Source organism: Dermacentor albipictus, chromosome 8 (assembly GCF_038994185.2).
Source record: "Dermacentor albipictus isolate Rhodes 1998 colony chromosome 8, USDA_Dalb.pri_finalv2, whole genome shotgun sequence".
Taxonomy (NCBI): domain Eukaryota; kingdom Metazoa; phylum Arthropoda; class Arachnida; order Ixodida; family Ixodidae; genus Dermacentor; species Dermacentor albipictus.
The window spans coordinates 20,928,441-20,941,599 of record NC_091828.1 but is presented as its reverse complement, the minus strand read 5'-3'; the positions used below and the strand labels follow the sequence as shown (position 1 = coordinate 20,941,599).

General features: G+C 47.1%; 2 protein-coding genes across 2 annotated transcripts in view; one reads left to right on the top strand and one right to left on the bottom strand.

Annotated features, from left to right (window-relative positions):
* eIF3d1 (eukaryotic translation initiation factor 3 subunit d1) overlaps window positions 1-1,286 on the top strand; it is a 59,699-nt gene extending 58,413 nt beyond the window's left edge. Inside the window, exon 13 of the mRNA XM_070523119.1 lies at window positions 1,188-1,286. The gene's annotated coding sequence lies outside the window, so the exon portion shown is untranslated. The remainder of the gene's footprint in view (window positions 1-1,187) is intronic.
* LOC139048660 (uncharacterized) overlaps window positions 1-13,159 on the bottom strand; it is a 384,154-nt gene that overhangs the window by 275,534 nt on the left and 95,461 nt on the right. The window lies entirely within an intron of this gene.

Below are 13,159 nucleotides of genomic sequence, written 5' to 3'. Positions count from 1 at the left end.
GTGATTAGCATTCTTGACCTACTGTGTTAATATTGCACTTCTTCCACCATGAATGTGAACCGACTCGCCCAGCTTTCCGCTTTGCTTAGCCTACTTGCCCTGCTAAGATAGTAAGTATAGCTGTCTAGCAATACGGTTTTTCACTGTGTTGTGTGCTTGAATGCCAATCACATTAATGTCGACAGTCATCGTGAGATGGGTTCGACTTTGATTTTTTTTCACACCATGACGTTTCATACAAAAATGGTGCTCCCTGTTTGAGTGATGCCAAGCCTGTCAAGGCGCTTCCGTTGCTAGAAGCACCTGACATGCTGTCACAATGGCGTAAACTTTGCAAGCAACTATATACTCCATTTCGTACTTTAGAATGCAACGCTACGGAGGGGTGCAGTCTACGAGTGTCACTCTGTGCATTTTTCAATACAGTTGTTTATGACCTGTAACACTTTCTGCTTCCTATATTGCTACAACTTGCAGATGTTACGACGGTGACGTATTGTCGTATTGTCGTATTGCAGATGTTACGACGGTGACGTAAATGACGTATTGTGCACCGTTGTGCTTCTAGCATGCAGCATACCATGTTTTGGTCGTGAGTGCAAGTGGTACACTGTGGCTGCAGAAACATGTCACTTTGCTCATTTGGTGGTAAATAGGTTCAGATCTATGACACCTTCCATGTCATGAATGCGTATATGTGTGGCATAAAAGTACTAGACTTAATGTTGCTTCAAATTACCTGACGCATACGTACATTTTTCTTTCATGTAAGATGCACCACTTTAGGATTTGAACGCGAGCGTGAGAGAAGTGTTTCCAGCTTTCGTAGTGACCTTTGCGCATTGGCTAGGATATTGACAAAAAACAGTCTCTAAATTCAACTTCGAGCCGAAACAACTGCAATGTTCGAGCTGTGGCCTCAATGCAATGCCACTTCAGTTTGGGTGCCGCCATGCCTGCCATTCAACATCCCATATTTTTCGTTTACTTTTTATGCAACTGTGCATTTCAATGTAGCATAAGTGAATTGATTTGGTGGAATGAGTAGCCAGAATGCCCGATGTAACGCCCATTTGCGAGAAAGCTTTTTTTCTTGTTTTAATTCTGGAAGCTGTATATAGTTATTAATTGCTTAATGTGTTCATTGTAAGTAAATCTTTGTTTCTACCCTTTCTTTTGCATTTTAGGTATTGCAGCAAAGGTGGACTTGCCATTTGAGAAAATGAAACTGCCATGTTTGGCCATGTCTTGAAATGTTGTAATAAAGTTATCTTGGGCAAAACTTGTTCACATGGGTTTAACGTTTGTAGTTCTTCATTCAGTGCACATACAGTCAACACCATTGTGTCAGTGTCGTACTCATAGAAAAAAAACTTGTTAAAATATAACAAGACTGGAAAATAGAGACTTGGAAGCGACCAAGAGTGGTTGCAGTGCAACTGTGTTGCCTGTAGGCCCACCGCTGCACCTTGATCACCACCTTAGCTCTCTTGTAATTTGCCTTCAGGTAAGTTAGCCAACAAAGTGTACTAACAGTGTTGAATATGCAAAAAACAAAAGTAAGTCTTCGCACAAGAATGAAAATTCAGGATTGGTAGTTAGCCTCTAGAATCTGTGCAAGACTGTCTTTATCTAGGCCATTTACTCACACGGGACCTTGATCATGAGAAGGAAACTTGCAGTATAAAAATGGGGTGAAGTGCATGCGGCAGGCATTACCAAATCATGAACGGCGGCTTACCGCTATCCTTGAAAAGAAAAGTACAACCACTGCATTTTACAGGTACTAATCTATGGAGCAGGAACTTGGAGGTTAACAAAGAATCTTGAGAAGTTAAGGTTTGAGCGAGGAGTGATGGAGTTAAATTTTATGAAGACCTGACTCCAGTTGCTATCCAAAAATATGTTTAGCATGCTTTAAGAGGTGGCTACTTACGGCACTGTGCTCCCTTTACTACCTTGCCTTACCGGTACGTGGGAGAGAACCCATACTTCAAGTGCCACTTCGTGAAGGACCAGTTCAGCTTGTACGACCACCTCTGGTCACAGATGCTGCATTTTAGTGACAGAAGAAAAAAACACAAAATAATATATGTAGCGGGATATTGGTTTTCACGAAAGCTTGTGATCAGATTGGGTGCAAATGGTGATTGAAATGGTGCATCCGTGGAGAAGGCGAAAGTTGGCAAGGTGTGCACTGGCCTACTTCGTTTAACATGGAAGAGATACCAGGAAAACGAAAATGAGAAAGAAATGCAGTTAATGCCATTTGTTCGTCATTTCCTTCGTCAATCTTTGCGTACTGTTATTCCTTGTAAGGTGTCAGAAGTAGGCCTACGCTACATAGGCTGTCTGCATGTGTTTCTGCAGGATAGCAGTGTTTACTTGGCCTGCAGGAGTTTAGCGGCGGCATCGTGCCAGCGGTGATGATGATGATGATGTCCTGGATGAGTTTGGCGCTTACCCACTCGCGGGGATTGGCCAAGAGCCGGGCAGACTTTGCTTATGTGTTCAGAAAAGGAGGTAAAAATCTAAAATTTTGTTACATGAATTTAGGCGAGGGAAAATCGAAATGGTTCAGTAGATTGTCATGCTACGTAGAGGAGAAAAAAAAAAGTATCTTGAATATATCAATGAGGCAATAGAGGAGGAATGAATAAAATAATATGGTCATCAATGAAATCGGTTTGATTCAATAAGAAATTTTTCTAAGGCGAAGCAAACATTCCTGTGTGAGTGCCCAAGCACAGACGCTCCGAAAGACAGCAGTACCGGAGTGTTCAATGGCAGACCAAGCTGTCGCACTGTAATTTCTAATGTCATTTTTCTCGTGGAGGAGAAACGCCGGCATTCCAGTAGGTAGTGCTCAATCGTCTCTAATGCATTGCAAAAATGGCACAATGGGGATATTGCCAGACCAGATCGGTGCATGTAAAAATTTAGAGATGGGACTCGACAACGTAGTCTCATTAATGTAACCTCCGTTTGTCTTGTTTTGCAAAACTTCCTGCTCCAAGGGAATTGTAAGTGGCGTAGTTCCAATGATGAATTGAGGTTCGAGTGAGATGTTAAAAGGATGTATCTTCTGAACCTGGCGGACGTGATAAAGCCCGTTGTTGGAAGAAGGGGAAGCACTGGGCCGCTGATAGAAGCCTTGGCCAAGCTGTCTGCCACCTCATTCATAAATATGCCTTTGTGGCCAGGTACCCATATTAATCGTAAACTTCTCAAATGACTTGGAGCCAGTGAGTTCAAAGTTTTCAATATGTGTGTCTCGCCGGGAGCAGTAAGTGAGGTGCACAGCGACAAAGAATCTGTGATTATTACCGCCGTTGACCTGGAAGACTGTAGCTTTCGTATAGCTAGGACAACAGCTAGGAATTCCGCTAGGTATATTGGAGTGAAGTCGGGAAGCCGAATAGAAAAAGACCAGTCCAATGATGATGAGAAGATTCCAACTCCTGCCTTTTCATCAATCTGCGAAGCATCCGTTGCTATAATTACGTTAGTGTGGAGTTGATTCAAGTGATCCTGGAGTAAGCCGTTAAGAATATGTGAGGGAAGCTGCTTTGCATTATTTGGGTATAGGTCATCATAAGTAATAACTAGTGAATTTGAGATTCTGTTTTCCGTGATTATATCATTTATATTTACGTCTAACGGATTCAATAATGATTGCGATACAATGACTTGTGGCGTGTGAAACCGTGGCCATCTGACTCCAAAAAATTGGACTCGTTGTTTGATGAAGATCGAATGAGACCTTCTTAGTGGGGATTCATAGAGCCTTATAAACGCTTGAACGGTGAGTATTTTAAATCTCATTTCAAGGGAAGGTAATCGTGCTTCCTTGTAGAGTACAGCGTTGGCTACAAACTTTGGAAGCCCCAGACATAAGCGAAGCGCTTCCCGTTCTAGCAAAACTAGTGGGCGTAGCTTGTAAGCCGCGGCGCCGGAGAATAATACACAACCGAACTCTAGTATAGGTCGAATGTACATGCGGTAAATCATTATGAGTGTGTCTCTGCGCATGCCCCATCGATAATTACTTATCCTTCGTAATATCCCCATTGCACGAGAAGCTTTTGAAGTTATATGTTCAATATGCGGATGCCAATCAAGATTACCATTATAAATAATTCCAAGGTACTTGACCTTTTCCACTTGTGGGATAGTGGAGTGACGGTATGAAAGGGATATAGTAACTGGGTCTCGTAGGGGAAAGACAAGAACGGCACTCTTATTTACATTAAGGGAAAAGCGAATACTGTCCAGCCATGCTTCTAGCTCGCATAAGTATTTCTGCAAGCATTCGTACAGTGACTGAATATCACTTGCTGATGCAAAAAACGCTATATCATCAGCATAAATGTACGTGCTTACATTTTGATGATGAGGAATGGAGCTGAGTAGGATGTTAAACAGCAGCGGGGACAAAACTGCCCCTTGAGGAACCCCGCGTGTTTGTCTGAATTTTCCCGATGAAATTCCGCTTTGTGCACAGTAAAACTCCCTGCCCTGCAAGAACTCTGCAGTCCACGTCACGAAGTAGTCTGGCAATCCAATATCCTGCATCCTTTTTATTAATAAAGGGTATTCCACACTATCGTATGCTTTAGAAATGTCTAACGTGACTAGGGCAGCATATTGTTTTTGGTAACGAGCCAACTGAATTCGGCTTTCTAGGTCGATATGTGCACACCAAATGGACATCCCTGGTCGAAAGCCAATTTGGCAGGGGCTCAATAATTCTCTTGTGGTTACAAACTGAACCATACGTGCGTTTAATAACCTTTCTATTAATTTTACGAAATTTGATGTTAGAGAAATAGGCCGAATATTGTCTAGGACAAACCCTTTGGTTTGGTCTTTCAGCAGAGGAATCACCTTCGCAATTCTCCACACAGGAGGGAACCATGCATATTTTACTGAGTAATTTATGGTATCTAACAAGCCGTTAGGAGCGACTTCAAAGAGAAGTTTAATCATCTTGGTAGTGACTCCATCGTGACCTGGGGCTGCAACTGGTAAACAGGAAACGGCTTGGGACAATTCTGACATGGAAAACTCTTCGAAATCTTCTGAAGTGCCCTGCGCGTAAGGAGAGAAGGGAAGAGAGGTAGCGAAGCGGGTCTCTAACCCTTGCGCGATAACATTTAGAGAGTCAGCTTTCTCACTTGTGGTTAAAACTGCCGACTCCCAGTTGAAGGGGCGTGGAATCATTTTTTGGGATCTTAAAAACCGAAATAATGCACGCTTATTATTTGCTTTCGAAAGGAATTCGAAATGTCGGACATTGTAAGCGTCTTTTGCCTTACCTACCGTTCTTTTAAATGTTCCAGCAATAAATTTATAGTTTTTCCAGTTTTTCGGAGATTGGTTATGCATGAGTTGTTTCCATGCAGCCTTGCGTCGCTTGTAGTCCCGCGAGCAATCGTCATTCCACCAATTTGTAGAAGCAGTGTTTTTACATGCCTTTAACTGGAACTCTGATCTTTTGCGCGAAGTATCAATGATGGAGCAAATATCCTCGGCTTGCAATGGAGAATTTTCCATTGATTTGAAAGTAGTCCGCAGGCAATTTTTAAATGTGCGGTAATCCACAAAAGAGTGGATGCGAGCCTGCACGGTGGTCTGCGGAACTACCACTTCAAACACAACAGGCAAATGATCGCTTGTAGTCCCGACATTCACCGTTTCCCATGCGGATGTGGGAATACCTGGACCTGAAAATGTAAGATCCAGCACAGATATGAACTGTCCGCGAAGAAACGTAACTGATCCCGAATTTTGACACGAAAAGTTATTTGTGATTGCCCAGTCCCATAGACGCTTTCCGCACGAGTCTGTCCTGGATCCCCATGATGCATGATGAGAGTTGAAGTCACCTGCCAAAATTATATCTTTACCGCATTTCGCCATAACCGAGTCTAGTGGGTGTGTATCCTGCACACCCGAAGGAAAGTATATATTGACTAATGAAAAAGGCCTACTGCCAGGGAGAGTAATTTCTACTGCTAGAATTTCACATTCTGGAGACATCAGCTGGAATGATATATTTGCCCTGTGGCAAAACTTGCTTGAGACCATAATTAACAGTGCCCCACCTCTAGATGGGCGATCTAGGCGGAAGGACCTAAAATTGCGCAGAGAAAATTGTTTTTCAGGGGATAACCAGGTTTCTTGCAGTAAAATTACATCTGGAGAAATTTGAGACGATAGAACGTTTAAATCTGTAGAAGCAGCGAATACTGATCTGCAGTTCCACTGCAATACCCTCATCTACCTTCCAGTGATGAGAGCACCGCAGAGGCCACAGCCTCCTCCAATATGTTACCCTTCGGGTTGACTTCAGGGAGGATTTTCTTGGATTTACTAACTGAGTGGGAAGTGGTAGCCTCAAGGGGAGAACACCTCCTTTTATGTGCCCTCACGTCAATTTCCATGTTTGAGGTATCTGGATGATCAGGGTTGTCTGGGCTATTAGTTGCCTTGGTTGAGGTACCTGCGGCAGACCTGACTTGCTCTATATGGGTTGCGGACGCAATTGCTCCATTTTCCTGAGAGTGGGTTAAACAAGCATTCATGTCAGAGCATGATGGCATGGCAGGAACACTCGGTAATAATTTTTCTAACTTTGAGGTAACCAGTCCATTGAAGCATTCTGTGACGCTTTCTACTATGCGCTCCATAATTTTAGCCATAGACTTTTCAATAGCTTGTGCGATTACCTCTGACAGGCTTCCATCAACGACAGCTTGGGTTCGTGCTGTCACACTCGCATAACCATGGGCTCTTTCTTTTACCGCCGCAATTGCCTCTTGACGTGAGCAGCGCCTTTTGTCCATAACCTCCATTATTTGGACTTCTTGAGTTCTCGCAGGGCAGTTTGAGCAATCAGCTTTGTGGTCTCCACCACAGAGGCAGCAAGAGTCCGACTCGGCCGAGCAATTACTAGCGGAATGGCTCCCGCCGCAGACGCAACAACGAAGGCTGGATTTGCAACCACCCATGCTGTGACCATAGCGCCAACAATTTCGACATTGTAATGGACGCGAGGCAAGCGGGTCCACTCTGAATATTAGAGGCCAGACTTTTATCTCTGAAGGGCAAGACGTACCTGCAAACGTGGCAATTACTGACTCAGTAGGGACGCGTGTATTGTCCACCATTCTGTTGCACCGGTAAACCGCAATTACTCCAGCCGCGGAGAGCTTTTCTAGGGTCTCTGTCGGACTTAAGGAGGAGTCTACACCACGAACTATTCCCTTAGTGCAGGCAAGATGTGGGGGAATGAAGGCACTTACTTGCATCGATCCAAATGATGAGCACTTAAGTAAGTCGTACACACACGCCTGGTCTGGCGAACGGCAAACAATCCCACCTCTGCCAAACTGTCGCACATCAGTGATGTGCAAGTAGTGATGCGTTGCCGCCTGAAGTTCCGCCTGCACTGCCTTCGGGTTGTTGAGCCGGATGGCTCCTCCATGCAGAGGCACCAGCGCCACAGGAATGCTGCTCACCCCACTACGAAAGAAAGCTTCAAGAGGCATTTGATCAGGTGGTAGCGAGGCCGACCAGGGCGGAGATCGCCCTGTGTCGTCCCCTGGAGAACATTTAGACATTTGTGGCTCTATCTCCGTAGCAGACAATGTAAATTTATCTTAAAACCCTGCTAGGTATCTACAAAGCTGGACTAAGTCCACCCGACACTTAGCCAAAACCCCGAAAGCTCACTGTTACGATCCGAACGACGCCGAACGAACGACCAGCGTGGCGTCCCCCGGTCATCGCGGTCCCCAGCGGTCATCCCCAGCGGTCATCGCGTTGTGTGAATGAAGCACGGGATACAGGGAGCGGAAAACCGGTATCCAGGCAACGAACGCTCGCCCCGCAAATATTATTAATATTAAATATATATTAAAAAATATATTAAAATATATTAAAGCAAGCCGCCGCCTGCTTTAATATAACCTCAGGTGCTCTCCTGAGGCCTCCGTTTGCCGGTTACATGTGCCCTTCTGGAGCAGTGCTTGTAAAACTGATCTATCGTCGCGACGAAAAAAAATGGAGGACGCTTAAGCTTCGCCTTCAAGAGTGGAACGCGATAGCGTTATCGCATCCCATTCGCACCGCCTACTCAAATGCGCTACGCCAGCCAAACGTCGCGATCGGCAGAGATAGCCGGGCCCCGACGCGCCATGAAGGCGGACGCGGTCATGGGGCGAGTGGCGCGCCACGTGTCGGCGCAGCGCCGTACATTGCGATGAGGGGTCTCCTGCGTTTGCCGCAAGATGGCTCAGCGTGTGCGCAGAAGAAATTTAGCCGAAACGTACTTCGCTACTCGTGAAACTGCGACTTCTGTAAGTTACATGGTCATAATTACCGATATACACCGCAGTATAACTTTCTACGGCACGTTTCTAAGGCAACACCGCATTGACTAGAGGTGATTTTGTCCCGTTTGGAGGAGTGAACTCGTGGCTGAGTAGTAGCGTCTCCGTCTCGCACTCCGAAGACCCTGGTTCGATGTTTTTTTATTTGATGTTTTTTATTTATGAAGTGCCTTCTGGGATTTATCGCTCACGGCCAATGCCGCTGCCACCGACGCCGACGACTCCGGCTTTTCTGCGACACGAGCTCCTTAACCCTGTCGCGTTAAAAGCGACCTGCGACTTATACAACACCAGTCGGAACATTGTCCCATCAGACACAGCGATCACCAGGCGGCGTCCGCGCGGGCAGTCAGCGGCGGAGCGTATAAACGAACTCGACCGCACCCCGCAATGCCGGCATGCCTAGGGGACAAACGGATACAACGCGCTCTAAGAAGCATCCTCCGTAGTGCCTAGGCTGAGTCGTATTGGCGGCGAGGAGTTACGGAGTCGCCATCTATCGGAAGCGCCTCGCTGGCGTAGTGTGAGGGATTATGTGGCGCGCTCCTCATAGGTTTTGCTGTCAGCGCTCACTGAAAACACTACGCGCGAGCTCTCCCGGATATTTCTGTAAGTACTTTCGAAACGAGAGAAGTTTTTTACTGTCTGAATAATAATCTTGGGCAAACTGAAAGCACAGAATCGTTTACAGATGCTATGTCTCTACCGAATACGTACAGTGAACGCCACTGCGCGCGGTCGCCGCGATGGAGTCTCCCGAACCGGCTTCTTGCGTGAGAGGTAGGTAAACGCTGAGAGCAAACTATGTGAAATATGTTCTTATAGTGTTTTTTATAACTAAATGGAGCGTAATAGAATGAAGCCTCAATGCAGCGATCGCACAGATTCGCAGCGACCGACTGCGCGTCTGCATGCTTGTCCGCGCACTGTTTCGCTTTCACCGCGTACGCGTTTACGCGCCGTGCCACGAGCTTTAGGCCGCAGAATATGAGCATTTGACGGTATACAAGCAACCATTGTTGCGTGGGCGCTATCAGAGTTATTCAAAAATAATTTCATTGTAGAGGCTTCGACGCCTACGGGGACTGTGATGTGCCGTCGCGACGATTCAATGTTTTTTTCTCTTCTAAATTCTTGGACGTTTCAATATTATTTATCGAGTTGCACCGCACTGTATGTTTGTCGGTGTTCTTAGCGTGCGATTTCCCGCTGCTGCTTTTTTTTTTTTGTAATCCAGTGCATTAATCCATAACACAAACATGACCATATGCCATGCTTTTTTTAATGTGCTGCTTACCGCTCCCTTTCCACTTCAGTGAATTTGCCAGTATCTATAGCATCGACAAGTTCACAGACCAAACCGTCATTAGTCGGGCAGCGGACTCGGGCGAGCGTCTCATTGCGCGTTCAAGTTCCGAACATCGCAGACCCGGCGCTGTAGCAGAAATCTTCCTCGCGTCTGTGCTTGCTGCATACCCGAGTTGTAGCCGATGACTGTTTCCCGGTTTTATGTTTCGCGAGCCAAGCTTCACGCAGCTTCTTGTGCTGCGGCTACGTGTGAATAAGGCTGACACCGGCCTCCGTTACGTGCGTCCGGCCCTGCGGCACCGAGCAGTAGCCTGTTGCGCGCCTTCAAAGGCAGCCACTACCTGTTGTAGTCCTTTCAAGCGTTGTAAAGGAGACACTCGAAGCGGGAAAATCTCGCCGCTAAATGAGGACCTCAGCGTCGAGGGAATTTAAACTCTCGTTTTCCGCTCGCTTCGGCGCTCCCGAAGCAGCCGACGCGACGCGGCCGCTATGTCCACGAAATGAAATGAAATCCCTCCTAGCACGTCACGCCGACGGTGGCGCCAGCTTTTCCAGTGGTGGAGCTCGAGGCCATAAAAGCCCCCAGATTTTCTCTCTCGCGCCCGCTCTACCTACTAGCAATTCTAAAAACGCTACCCTGTCCGATCGGAAAAAAACGCAGCCAGGCGAAAATCGAGAGAGATAGTGATTTAAAGAAAGATGCTTGATTCTGTACGTCGGAAGTGGAAGGAGCGCCTCGCGCGCTCACCAGGCGTCGCGCCGATCGATCTCCCTCCGACTTCAGGCAGCTGGTTGGTTTTTGCGTATTTTTGCTTTTCCATCGGAGCGTCCGTCGCGCGTACGCGCTGAAGCGACGGAATGCGGGTGTTTGGGCTGCTTTGGCCGCGCATTTTCGGGCTATCTACACATGAAAGGGACGCCGTTGATCATTGCAGCCGGAATTTGAATGTTTAAGAGTACAAATTTGTGTAAACTTGGTTTTCGTCTACAAACTTCAGTGAGGTACTCAAGAAACAGATAATGATAAGTGCTGCAGTTTTCTTACCAACCCGATCGAAGGTTGCACGGCGCAAAATAGCGTCTGCATTGTATTGCTTTTCTTATTGTCTTTTTTGTGTGTGTGGTGCCGCCTATATGGGTTCGAGTGTAGGGGATGAAACGGTTTCTCGTTTGCGGAGTCCGAAGCTCATTCTTTCGTTTCTTTTTCGCTGTACGCGTGCCCGTGAAGTTTGGTTTTAAAAAAAATTATGGGGTTTTACGTGCCAAAACCACTTTCTGATTATGAGGCACACCGTAGTGGAGGACTCCGGAAATTTTGACCACCTGGGGTTCTTTAACTTTGGTTTTGTGCTCCGGTCAGAAGTCGCCCCTGCTCTACTACAACCGTAAGTCCCTTCTGCTCGAGTGCCTTGAGGGAAAAGAGCAACGACAGACGCCGACCATGCCTGGTATTTGGATGTTTGCATCTGTGTGGGCCCAGGCGGCACACGGAATGCCTAGGGCATCGAGAACGAGAGCCGCCGATAGGCCCATTTGACGCCAAATAACGATAATTTTATCCTCTCCGGCTGCATTACTAAACGATTGTTGTTGGAGGAGGCTTTGAAACAGGAACTGAAACTGAAGTAAACATGAATAACCGCAATGTGTTTTTACGCAAAGTAAACTGTTCGACATGCTGTTGGAAAACCACAGAACATTCTGCAACGCCTGCGCTCCGCTAGAGTGTACTAGAATGGGGGAGTGGGTCCAACGGAGGCCACGGCAAGCGGCGAGAGTGATCAAAAAACGTTGCAATTTGCGGTGGCGCTGCAGTCACCTTCTTAATAAAGCCCCTCAATTTTCCAAAAGTAGCGCCATTCTTAGATCTTTCCGCCACCCCGCTCACCCAGGCGCTTCCTCCTCCACCCCTCCTGTCGCCCCAGCCTCCTCCGCTCCCCCATTGGCCAATCTGTGTCACGTGAAAGCATGCCCCGCGCTTTTGTATATTTTTTTCTTTCCGGCGCAGAGCAGGCGCCGCGCTTTTGTATATCTTTTCTTTCCAGCGCGCTGCGACCCCCATTCTTGGGCCTACGCGACGAAAGTACGGCAGGCGGTTTGAAGGAGCGCGGTAGTTTTATACAATGTGTTAGGGCCGAGTGCTTAATTGCGATGCTGTGCTGCTGCGCCTGCGGTTGCCACAACAGACCCAGTGACGGCAAAAAGCTTTTTGCTTTACCATCCGCCGGGCGCAACGCAAAACGAAGAAAAGTGTGGATTCACAAGATCGGGCGGGCTGACTTCGAGCAAGTGGCAAGGAACGCGCGGCTTTGTGAAGTAAGTGCTACGGCTCCTCCAACCTTTTCTTTTGACGCCCGTGTCAAAACGGGCCCGTGTCTAGTGCATTGGGCGGCGCGTTAAAGAACCCCAGCTGGAAAAAAATTAATCCGGAGCCCCCATTATGTCGTGCCTTATGAGATCGTGGTGTTGGGATGTAAAACCCAAGAATCAACTTTTTTTCTGTCTTGTGTGCCTTGACTGTTCCAGTTAACGCAACACTGCTTCCTTGTGAAAACTTACAACGCAAAAGAATACAGACGCACGTAGTATACAGAGATAAAATTAGCACTTCAACAAGAGTGTTGCTGGTGCCAATGAGGGGAGGGGGATAATTATTTTCTGAACCTCTTTCCAGTTGTCCCATCAAGTTCCTTCTTTTTTTTTCTATCAAATTCTAACCATTTGCACTGTAATAAATAAATAACGATTTCATATGCTGGTACGTTGTTCAAATTATCTATACCGCCTATTTGTGAAAACGTTGCACATGGCCACCACAACCTGTGCATGCGCTACGTACATCTGTAAAAGGCGCGGAACAGAAACGGCCCTGCTGCCAGGCATTGCTGACCGCAGACAGTCGGAATCTCTCACGCGCCGGCCGAACAAAAGCATCCTGCAGGTACGTAAATTAACCTACGAAACCACGTGCACATACTTTCACGCTGTCAAAACCTGAAACCCTGGTACTTACTCGCGTGTCTGAGCACACCGCGTGCTTGTGTCGTGTTTCAGCAACACGAACTTTCAACGTGCGCGCGCTTTACGCCTTAAATGCGCCTTGAATAATGGTGCTTTTCTCTATTTCTTCCGCAAATCCGACACGACATTCTTAAGGCCAGTTACCGACTGACAAAGCAAGATCTAGATTGAAAAAACTGCTCCGCAGGACTCGAACGAACTTTTCCGCGGATTTCCTCCCGTAGCGTGTTAGCCGTCGTCTGCTACGGGAGGCCCACCACCGGCGGCGCCACCGTCGAGGCCGCGCCGAGCGGAGGAGGAGGGAAGTGAATGGCGCTACTTTGGGAGATTGAGGGGTTTTACTTCTTAAAGTTCTTAGCTCCTTCTGTCATTCCGGAGGCCCGGCGGAACCACGTCTACCGGCGGTGGCGAGCTATCGTCTGCTCGTCGCGCCG